Genomic DNA, 10,705 nt, shown 5'->3' with positions numbered 1-10,705 from the left:
CCTCAGTTCCAGCCCCTCTGTTTGTCGCCCTCTGTTTCTCGCCCTCGGTTTCAGCCCCTCTGTTTCAGCCCCTCTGTTTCAGCCCCTCTGTTTCAGCCCCTCTGTTTCAGCACCTCTGTTTCTCGCCCTTTGTTTCTCACCCTCTGTTTCAGCCCCTCTGTTTCTCGCCCTCTGTTACAGCCCCTCTGTTTCTCGCCCTCTGTTTCAGCCCAACTGTTTCAGTCCCTCTGTTTCAGCCCCTCTGTTTCAGCCCCTCTGTTTCAGCCCCTCTGTTTCAGCCCCTCTGTTTCAGCCCCTCTGTTTCTCTCCCTCTGTTTCAGCCCCTCTGTTTCAGCCCCTCTATATCAGCCCCTCTGTTTCAGCCCCTCTGTTTCAGCCCCTCTGTTTCTCGCCCTCTGTTTCTCGCCCTATGTTTCTCGCCCTCCGTTTCTCGCCCTCTGTTTCAGCCCCTCTGTTTCAGCCCCTCTGTTTCAGCCCCTCTGTTTCAGCCCCTCTGTTTCTCGCCATCTGTTTCAGCCCCTCTGTTTCTCGCCCTCTGTTTCAGCCCCTCTGTTTCAGCCCCTCTGTATCGGCCCCTCTGTTTCAGCACCTCTGTATCTCGCCCTCTGTTTCAGCCCCTCTGTTTCAGCCCCTCTGTTTCAGCCCCTCTGTTTCAGCCCCTCTGTTTCTCGCCATCTGTTTCAGCCCCTCTGTTTCAGCCCCTCTGTTTCTCGCAGTCTGTTTCAGCCCCTCTGTTAGGCCCCTCTGTTTCAGCCCCTCTGTTTCAGCACCTCTGTTTCTCGCCCTTTGTTTCTCGCCCTCTGTTTCAGCCCCTCTGTTTCTCTCCCTCTGTTTCAGCCCCTCTGTTTCTCGCCCTCTGTTTCAGCCCCTCTGTTTCAGTCCCTCTGTTTCTCGCCCTCTGTTTCAGCCCCTCTGTTTCTCGCCCTCTGTTTCAGCCCCTCTGTTTCAGTCCCTCTGTTTCTCGCCCTCTGTTTCAGCCCCTCTGTTTCAGCCCCTCTTTATCAGCACCTCTGTTTCAGCCCCTCTGTTTCTCGCCCTCTGTTTCTCGCCCTCAGTTTCAGCCCCTCTGTTTCAGCCCCTCTGTTTCAGCCCCTCTGTTTCAGCCCCTCTGTTTCTCGCCCTCTGTTTCTCGCTCTCTGTTTCTCGCCCTCTGTTTCTCGCCCTCTGTTTCAGCCCCTCTGTTTCAGCCCCTCTGTTTCAGCCCCTCTGTTTCAGCCCCTCTGTTTCTCGCCCTCTGTTTCAGCCCCTCTGTTTCAGTCCCTTTGTTTCAGCCCCTCTGGTTCAGCCCCTCTGTTTCAGCCCCTCTGTTTCTCGCCTCTGTTTCAGCCCCACTGTTTCAGCCCCTCTGTTTCTCGCCCTCAGTTTCAGCCCCTCTGTTTCAGCCCCTCTGTTTCAGCCACTCTGTTTCAGCCCCTCTCTTTCTCGCCCTCTCTTTCTCGCCCTCTGTTTCAGCCCCTCTGTTTCAGCCCCTCTGTTTCAGCCCCTCTGTTTCTCGCCCTCTGTTTCTCGCCCTCTGTTTCTCGCCCTCTGTTTCTCGCTCTCTGTTTCTCGCCCTCTGTTTCTCGCCCTCTGTTTCAGCCCCTCTGTTTCAGCCCCTCTGTTTCAGACCCTCTGCTTCAGCCACTCTGTTTATCGCCCTCTGTTTCTCGCCCTCTGTTTCTCGCCCTCTGTTTCTCGCTCTCTGTTTCTCGCCCTCTGTTTCTCGCCCTCTGTTTCAGCCCCTCTGTTTCAGCCCCTCTGTTTCAGTCCCTCTGTTTCTCGTCCTCTGTTTCTCGCCCACTGTTTCTCGCCCTCTGTTTCTGCCTCTCTGTTTCAGCCCCTCTGTTTCAGCCCCTCTGTTTCAGACCCTCTATTTCTCGCCCTCTGTTTCTCGCCCTCTGTTTCTTGCCCTCTGTTTCTCGCTCTCTGTTTCTCGCCCTCTGTTTGTCGCCCTCTGTTTCAGCCCCTCTGTTTCAGCCCCTTTGTTTCAGCCCCTCTGTTTCAGGCCCTCTGTTTCTCGCCCACTGTTTCTCGCCCTCTGTTTCAGCCCCTCTGTTTCAGCCCCTCTGTTTCAGCCCCTCTGTTTCAGCCCCTCTGTTTCAGCCCCTCTGTTTCAGCCCCTCTGTTTCTCGCCCTCTGTTTCTCGCCCTCTGTTTCTCGCCCTCTGTTTCAGCCCCTCTGTTTCAGCCCCTCTGTTTCAGCCCCTCTGTTTCTCGCCCTCTGTTTCTCGCCCTCTGTTTCAGCCCCTCTGTTTCAGCCCCTCAGTTCCAGGCCCTCTGTTTCTCGTCCTCTGTTTCAGCACCTCTGTTTCTCGCCCTCTCTTTCAGCCCCTCTCTTTCTCGCCGTCTGTTGCAGACCCTCTGTTTCAGCCCATCTGTTTCAGCCCCTCTGTTTCAGCCCCTCTGTTTCTCGCCCTGTGTTTCAGCCCCTCTGTTTCTCGCCCTCTGTTTCCGCCCCTCTGTTTCTCGCCCTCTGTTGCAGCCCCTCTGTTTCAGCCCCTCTGTTTCAGCCCCTCTGTTTCAGACCCTCTGTTTCTCGCCATCTGTTTCTCGCCCTCTGTTTCAGCCCCTCTGTTTCAGCCCCTCTGTTTCAGCTCCTCTGTTTCTCGCCCTCAGTTTGAGCCCCTCTGTTTCAGCCCCTCTATTTCAGCCCCTCTGTTTCAGACCCTCAGTTTCAGCCCCTCTGTTTCTCGCCCTCTGTTTCTCGCCCTCGGTTTCAGCCCCTCTGTTTCAGCCCCTCTGTTTCAGCCCCTCTGTTCTCGCCCTCTGTTACAGCCCCTCTGTTTCTCGCCCTCTGTTTCAGCCCCTCTGTTTCAGTCCCTCTGTTTCAGCCCCTCTGTTTCAGCCCCTCTGTTTCTCGCCCTCTGTTTCAGCCCCTCTGTTTCAGCCCCTCTATATCAGCCCCTCTGTTTCAGCCCCTCTGTTTCAGCCCCTCTGTTTCTCGCCCTCTGTTTCTCGCCCTATGTTTCTCGCCCTCTGTTTCTCGCCCTCTGTTTCAGCCCCTCTGTTTCAGCCCCTCTGTTTCAGCCCCTCTGTTTCAGCCCCTCTGTTTCTCGCCGTCTGATTCAGCCCCTCTGTTTCTCGCCCTCTGTTTCAGCCCCTCTGTTTCAGCCCCTCTGTATCGGCACCTCTGTTTCAGCCCCTCTGTTTCTCGCCCTCTGTTTCTCGCCCTCTGTTTCAGCCCCTCTGTTTCAGCCGCTCTGTTTCAGCCCCTCTGTTTCAGCCCCTCTGTTTCAGCCCCTTTGTTTCAGCCCCTCTGTTTCAGGCCCTCTGTTTCTCGCCCACTGTTTCTCGCCCTCTGTTTCAGCCCCTCTGTTTCAGCCCCTCTGTTTCAGCCCCTCTGTTTCAGCCCCTCTGTTTCAGCCACTCTGTTTCAGCCCCTCTGTTTCTCGCCCTCTGTTTCTCGCCCTCTGTTTCTCGCCCTCTGTTTCAGCCCCTCTATATCAGCCCCTCTGTTTCAGCCCCTCTGTTTCAGCCCCTCTGTTTCTCGCCCTCTGTTTCTCGCCCTATGTTTCTCGCCCTCTGTTTCTCGCCCTCTGTTTCAGCCCCTCTGTTTCAGCCCCTCTGTTTCATACCCTCTGTTTCAGCCCCTCTGTTTCTCGCCGTCTGATTCAGCCCCTCTGTTTCTCGCCCTCTGTTTCAGCCCCTCTGTTTCAGCCCCTCTGTATCGGCACCTCTGTTTCAGCCCCTCTGTTTCTCGCCCTCTGTTTCTCGCCCTCTGTTTCAGCCCCTCTGTTTCAGCCGCTCTGTTTCAGCCCCTCTGTTTCAGCCCCTCTGTTTCAGCCCCTTTGTTTCAGCCCCTCTGTTTCAGGCCCTCTGTTTCTCGCCCACTGTTTCTCGCCCTCTGTTTCAGCCCCTCTGTTTCAGCCCCTCTGTTTCAGCCCCTCTGTTTCAGCCCCTCTGTTTCAGCCACTCTGTTTCAGCCCCTCTGTTTCTCGCCCTCTGTTTCTCGCCCTCTGTTTCTCGCCCTCTGTTTCAGCCCCTCTGTTTCAGCCCCTCTGTTTCAGCCCCTCTGTTTCTCGCCCTCTGTTTCTCGCCCTCTGTTTCAGCCCCTCTGTTTCAGCCCCTCAGTTCCAGGCCCTCTGTTTCTCGTCCTCTGTTTCAGCACCTCTGTTTCTCGCCCTCTCTTTCAGCCCCTCTCTTTCTCGCCGTCTGTTGCAGACCCTCTGTTTCAGCCCATCTGTTTCAGCCCCTCTGTTTCAGCCCCTCTGTTTCTCGCCCTGTGTTTCAGCCCCTCTGTTTCTCGCCCTCTGTTTCCGCCCCTCTGTTTCTCGCCCACTGTTGCAGCCCCTCTGTTTCAGCCCCTCTGTTTCAGCCCCTCTGTTTCAGCCCCTCTGTTTCTCGCCATCTGTTTCTCGCCCTCTGTTTCAGCCCCTCTGTTTCAGCCCCTCTGTTTCAGCTCCTCTGTTTCTCGCCCTCAGTTTGAGCCCCTCTGTTTCAGCCCCTCTATTTCAGCCCCTCTGTTTCAGCCCCTCAGTTTCAGCCCCTCTGTTTCTCGCCCTCTGTTTCTCGCCCTCGGTTTCAGCCCCTCTGTTTCAGCCCCTCTGTTTCAGCCCCTCTGTTTCTCGCCCTCTGTTTCAGCCCCTCTGTTTCAGTCCCTTTGTTTCAGCCCCTCTGTTTCAGCCCCTCTGTTTCAGCCCCTCTGTTTCAGCCCCTCTGTTTCTCGCCCTCTGTTTCAGCCCCTCTGTTTCAGCCACTCTGTTTCAGCCCCTCTCTTTCTCGCCCTCTCTTTCTCGCCATCTGTTTCAGCCCCTCTGTTTCAGCCCCTCTGTTTCAGCCCCTCTGTTTCTCGCCGTCTGTTTCTAGCCCTCTGTTTCACGCCCTCTTTTTCTCGCTCTCTGTTTCTCGCCCTCTGTTTCTCGCCCTCTGTTTCAGCCCCTCTGTTTCAGCCCCTCTGTTTCAGCCCCTCTGTTTCAGCCACTCTGTTTATCGCCCTCTGTTTCTCGCCCTCTGTTTCTCGCCCTCTGTTTCTCGCTCTCTGTTTCTCGCCCTCTGTTTCTCGCCCTCTGTTTCAGCCCCTCTGTTTCAGCCCCTCTGTTTCAGCCCCTCTGTTTCTCGCCCTCTGTTTCTCGCCCACTGTTTCGCGCCCTCTGTTTCTGCCCCTCTGTTTCAGCCCCTCTGTTTCAGCCCCTCTGTTTCAGACCCTCTATTTCTCGCCCTCTGTTTCTCGCCCTCTGTTTCTTGCCCTCTGTTTCTCGCTCTCTGTTTCTCGCCCTCTGTTTCTCGCCCTCTGTTTCAGCCCGTCTGTTTCAGCCCCTTTGTTTCAGCCCCTCTGTTTCAGGCCCTCTGTTTCTCGCCCACTGTTTCTCGCCCTCTGTTTCAGCCCCTCTGTTTCAGCCCCTCTGTTTCAGCCCCTCTGTTTCAGCCCCTCTGTTTCTCGCCCTCTGTTTCTCGCCCTCTGTTTCTCGCCCTCTGTTTCAGCCCCTCTGTTTCAGCCCCTCTGTTTCAGCCCCTCTGTTTCTCGCCCTCTGTTTCTCGCCCTCTGTGTCAGCCCCTCTGTTTCAGCCCCTCAGTTCCAGGCCCTCTGTTTCTCGTCCTCTGTTTCAGCACCTCTGTTTCTCGCCCTCTCTTTCAGCCCCTCTCTTTCTCGCCGTCTGTTGCAGACCCTCTGTTTCAGCCCATCTGTTTCAGCCCCTCTGTTTCAGCCCCTCTGTTTCTCGTTCTCTGTTTCAGCCCCTCTGTTTCTCGCCCTCTGTTTCCGCCCCTCTGTTTCTCGCCCTCTGTTGCAGCCCCTCTGTTTCAGCCCCTCAGTTTCAGCCCCTCTGTTTCAGCCCCTCTGTTTCAGACCCTCTGTTTCTCGCCATCTGTTTCTCGCCCTCTGTTTCAGCCCCTCTGTTTCAGCCCCTCTGTTTCAGCTCCTCTGTTTCTCGCCCTCAGTTTGAGCCCCTCTGTTTCAGCCCCTCTATTTCAGCCCCTATGTTTCAGCCCCTCAGTTCCAGCCCCTCTGTTTGTCGCCCTCTGTTTCTCGCCCTCGGTTTCAGCCCCTCTGTTTCAGCCCCTCTGTTTCAGCCCCTCTGTTTCAGCCCCTCTGTTTCAGCACCTCTGTTTCTCGCCCTTTGTTTCTCACCCTCTGTTTCAGCCCCTCTGTTTCTCGCCCTCTGTTACAGCCCCTCTGTTTCTCGCCCTCTGTTTCAGCCCAACTGTTTCAGTCCCTCTGTTTCAGCCCCTCTGTTTCAGCCCCTCTGTTTCAGCCCCTCTGTTTCAGCCCCTCTGTTTCAGCCCCTCTGTTTCTCGCCCTCTGTTTCAGCCCCTCTGTTTCAGCCCCTCTATATCAGCCCCTCTGTTTCAGCCCCTCTGTTTCAGCCCCTCTGTTTCTCGCCCTCTGTTTCTCGCCCTATGTTTCTCGCCCTCCGTTTCTCGCCCTCTGTTTCAGCCCCTCTGTTTCAGCCCCTCTGTTTCAGCCCCTCTGTTTCAGCCCCTCTGTTTCTCGCCATCTGTTTCAGCCCCTCTGTTTCTCGCCCTCTGTTTCAGCCCCTCTGTTTCAGCCCCTCTGTATCGGCCCCTCTGTTTCAGCACCTCTGTATCTCGCCCTCTGTTTCAGCCCCTCTGTTTCAGCCCCTCTGTTTCAGCCCCTCTGTTTCAGCACCTCTGTTTCTCGCCCTTTGTTTCTCACCCTCTGTTTCAGCCCCTCTGTTTCTCGCCCTCTGTTACAGCCCCTCTGTTTCTCGCCCTCTGTTTCAGCCCAACTGTTTCAGTCCCTCTGTTTCAGCCCCTCTGTTTCAGCCCCTCTGTTTCAGCCCCTCTGTTTCAGCCCCTCTGTTTCAGCCCCTCTGTTTCTCGCCCTCTGTTTCAGCCCCTCTGTTTCAGCCCCTCTATATCAGCCCCTCTGTTTCAGCCCCTCTGTTTCAGCCCCTCTGTTTCTCGCCCTCTGTTTCTCGCCCTATGTTTCTCGCCCTCTGTTTCTCGCCCTCTGTTTCAGCCCCTCTGTTTCAGCCCCTCTGTTTCAGCCCCTCTGTTTCAGCCACTCTGTTTATCGCCCTCTGTTTCTCGCCCTCTGTTTCTCGCCCTCTGTTTCTCGCTCTCTGTTTCTCGCCCTCTGTTTCTCGCCCTCTGTTTCAGCCCCTCTGTTTCAGCCCCTCTGTTTCAGCCCCTCTGTTTCTCGCCCTCTGTTTCTCGCCCACTGTTTCGCGCCCTCTGTTTCTGCCCCTCTGTTTCAGCCCCTCTGTTTCAGCCCCTCTGTTTCAGACCCTCTATTTCTCGCCCTCTGTTTCTCGCCCTCTGTTTCTTGCCCTCTGTTTCTCGCTCTCTGTTTCTCGCCCTCTGTTTCTCGCCCTCTGTTTCAGCCCGTCTGTTTCAGCCCCTTTGTTTCAGCCCCTCTGTTTCAGGCCCTCTGTTTCTCGCCCACTGTTTCTCGCCCTCTGTTTCAGCCCCTCTGTTTCAGCCCCTCTGTTTCAGCCCCTCTGTTTCAGCCCCTCTGTTTCAGCCCCTCTGTTTCTCGCCCTCTGTTTCTCGCCCTCTGTTTCTCGCCCTCTGTTTCAGCCCCTCTGTTTCAGCCCCTCTGTTTCAGCCCCTCTGTTTCTCGCCCTCTGTTTCTCGCCCTCTGTGTCAGCCCCTCTGTTTCAGACCCTCAGTTCCAGGCCCTCTGTTTCTCGTCCTCTGTTTCAGCACCTCTGTTTCTCGCCCTCTCTTTCAGCCCCTCTCTTTCTCGCCGTCTGTTGCAGACCCTCTGTTTCAGCCCATCTGTTTCAGCCCCTCTGTTTCAGCCCCTCTGTTTCTCGTTCTCTGTTTCAGCCCCTCTGTTTCTCGCCCTCTGTTTCCGCCCCTCTGTTTCTCGCCCTCTGTTGCAGCCCCTCTGTTTCAGCCCCTCTGTTTCAGCCCCTCTGTTTCAGCCCCTCTGTTTCAGACCCTCTGTTTCTCGCCATCTGTTTCTCGCCCTCTGTTTCAGCCCCTCTGTTTCAGCCCCTCTGTTTCAGCTCCTCTGTTTCTCGCCCTCAGTTTGAGCCCCTCTGTTTCAGCCCCTCTATTTCAGCCCCTCTGTTTCAGCCCCTCAGTTCCAGCCCCTCTGTTTGTCGCCCTCTGTTTCTCGCCCTCGGTTTCAGCCCCTCTGTTTCAGCCCCTCTGTTTCAGCCCCTCTGTTTCAGCACCTCTGTTTCTCGCCCTTTGTTTCTCACCCTCTGTTTCAGCCCCTCTGTTTCTCGCCCTCTGTTACAGCCCCTCTGTTTCTCGCCCTCTGTTTCAGCCCAACTGTTTCAGTCCCTCTGTTTCAGCCCCTCTGTTTCAGCCCCTCTGTTTCAGCCCCTCTGTTTCAGCCCCTCTGTTTCAGCCCCTCTGTTTCTCGCCCTCTGTTTCAGCCCCTCTGTTTCAGCCCCTCTATATCAGCCCCTCTGTTTCAGCCCCTCTGTTTCAGCCCCTCTGTTTCTCGCCCTCTGTTTCTCGCCCTATGTTTCTCGCCCTCCGTTTCTCGCCCTCTGTTTCAGCCCCTCTGTTTCAGCCCCTCTGTTTCAGCCCCTCTGTTTCAGCCCCTCTGTTTCTCGCCATCTGTTTCAGCCCCTCTGTTTCTCGCCCTCTGTTTCAGCCCCTCTGTTTCAGCCCCTCTGTATCGGCCCCTCTGTTTCAGCACCTCTGTATCTCGCCCTCTGTTTCAGCCCCTCTGTTTCAGCCCCTCTGTTTCAGCCCCTCTGTTTCAGCCCCTCTGTTTCTCGCCATCTGTTTCAGCCCCTCTGTTTCAGCCCCTCTGTTTCTCGCAGTCTGTTTCAGCCCCTCTGTTAGGCCCCTCTGTTTCAGCCCCTCTGTTTCAGCACCTCTGTTTCTCGCCCTTTGTTTCTCGCCCTCTGTTTCAGCCCCTCTGTTTCTCGCCCTCTGTTTCAGCCCCTCTGTTTCTCGCCCTCTGTTTCAGCCCCTCTGTTTCAGTCCCTCTGTTTCTCGACCTCTGTTTCAGCCCCTCTGTTTCTCGCCCTCTGTTTCAGCCCCTCTGTTTCAGTCCCTCTGTTTCTCGCCCTCTGTTTCAGCCCCTCTGTTTCAGCCCCTCTGTATCAGCACCTCTGTTTCAGCCCCTCTGTTTCTCGCCCTCTGTTTCTCGCCCTCAGTTTCAGCCCCTCTGTTTCAGCCCCTCTGTTTCAGCCCCTCTGTTTCAGCCCCTCTGTTTCTCGCCCTCTGTTTCTCGCTCTCTGTTTCTCGCCCTCTGTTTCTCGCCCTCTGTTTCAGCCCCTCTGTTTCAGCCCCTCTGTTTCAGCCCCTCTGTTTCAGCCCCTCTGTTTCTCGCCCTCTGTTTCAGCCCCTCTGTTTCAGTCCCTTTGTTTCAGCCCCTCTGGTTCAGCCCCTCTGTTTCAGCCCCTCTGTTTCTCGCCTCTGTTTCAGCCCCACTGTTTCAGCCCCTCTGTTTCTCGCCCTCAGTTTCAGCCCCTCTGTTTCAGCCCCTCTGTTTCAGCCACTCTGTTTCAGCCCCTCTCTTTCTCGCCCTCTCTTTCTCGCATTCTGTTTCAGCCCCTCTGTTTCAGCCCCTCTGTTTCAGCCCCTCTGTTTCTCGCCCTCTGTTTCTCGCCCTCTGTTTCTCGCCCTCTGTTTCTCGCTCTCTGTTTCTCGCCCTCTGTTTCTCGCCCTCTGTTTCAGCCCCTCTGTTTCAGCCCCTCTGTTTCAGACCCTCTGCTTCAGCCCCTCTGTTTATCGCCCTCTGTTTCTCGCCCTCTGTTTCTCGCCCTCTGTTTCTCGCTCTCTGTTTCTCGCCCTCTGTTTCTCGCCCTCTGTTTCAGCCCCTCTGTTTCAGCCCCTCTGTTTCAGTCCCTCTGTTTCTCGTCCTCTGTTTCTCGCCCACTGTTTCTCGCCCTCTGTTTCTGCCTCTCTGTTTCAGCCCCTCTGTTTCAGCCCCTCTGTTTCAGACCCTCTATTTCTCGCCCTCTGTTTCTCGCCCTCTGTTTCTTGCCCTCTGTTTCTCGCTCTCTGTTTCTCGCCCTCTGTTTCTCGCCCTCTGTTTCAGCCCCTCTGTTTCAGCCCCTTTGTTTCAACCCCTCTGTTTCAGGCCCTCTGTTTCTCGCCCACTGTTTCTCGCCCTCTGTTTCAGCCCCTCTGTTTCAGCCCCTCTGTTTCAGCCCCTCTGTTTCAGCCCCTCTGTTTCAGCCCCTCTGTTTCTCGCCCTCTGTTTCTCGCCCTCTGTTTCTCGCCCTCTGTTTCAGCCCCTCTGTTTCAGCCCCTCTGTTTCAGCCCCTCTGTTTCTCGCCCTCTGTTTCTCGCCCTCTGTTTCAGCCCCTCTGTTTCAGCCCCTCAGTTCCAGGCCCTCTGTTTCTCGTCCTCTGTTTCAGCACCTCTGTTTCTCGCCCTCTCTTTCAGCCCCTCTCTTTCTCGCCGTCTGTTGCAGACCCTCTGTTTCAGCCCATCTGTTTCAGCCCCTCTGTTTCAGCCCCTCTGTTTCTCGCCCTGTGTTTCAGCCCCTCTGTTTCTCGCCCTCTGTTTCCGCCCCTCTGTTTCTCGCCCTCTGTTGCAGCCCCTCTGTTTCAGCCCCTCTGTTTCAGCCCCTCTGTTTCAGACCCTCTGTTTCTCGCCATCTGTTTCTCGCCCTCTGTTTCAGCCCCTCTGTTTCAGCCCCTCTGTTTCAGCTCCTCTGTTTCTCGCCCTCAGTTTGAGCCCCTCTGTTTCAGCCCCTCTATTTCAGCCCCTCTGTTTCAGCCCCTCAGTTTCAGCCCCTCTGTTTCTCGCCCTCTGTTTCTCGCCCTCGGTTTCAGCCCCTCTGTTTCAGCCCCTCTGTTTCAGCCCCTCTGTTTCTCGCCCTCTGTTACAGCCCCTCTGTTTCTCGC

Source organism: Stegostoma tigrinum (assembly GCF_030684315.1).
Source record: "Stegostoma tigrinum isolate sSteTig4 chromosome 35 unlocalized genomic scaffold, sSteTig4.hap1 SUPER_35_unloc_1, whole genome shotgun sequence".
NCBI classification, from domain to species: Eukaryota; Metazoa; Chordata; class Chondrichthyes; order Orectolobiformes; family Stegostomatidae; genus Stegostoma; species Stegostoma tigrinum.
Note: the sequence above shows the minus strand (reverse complement) of the source record.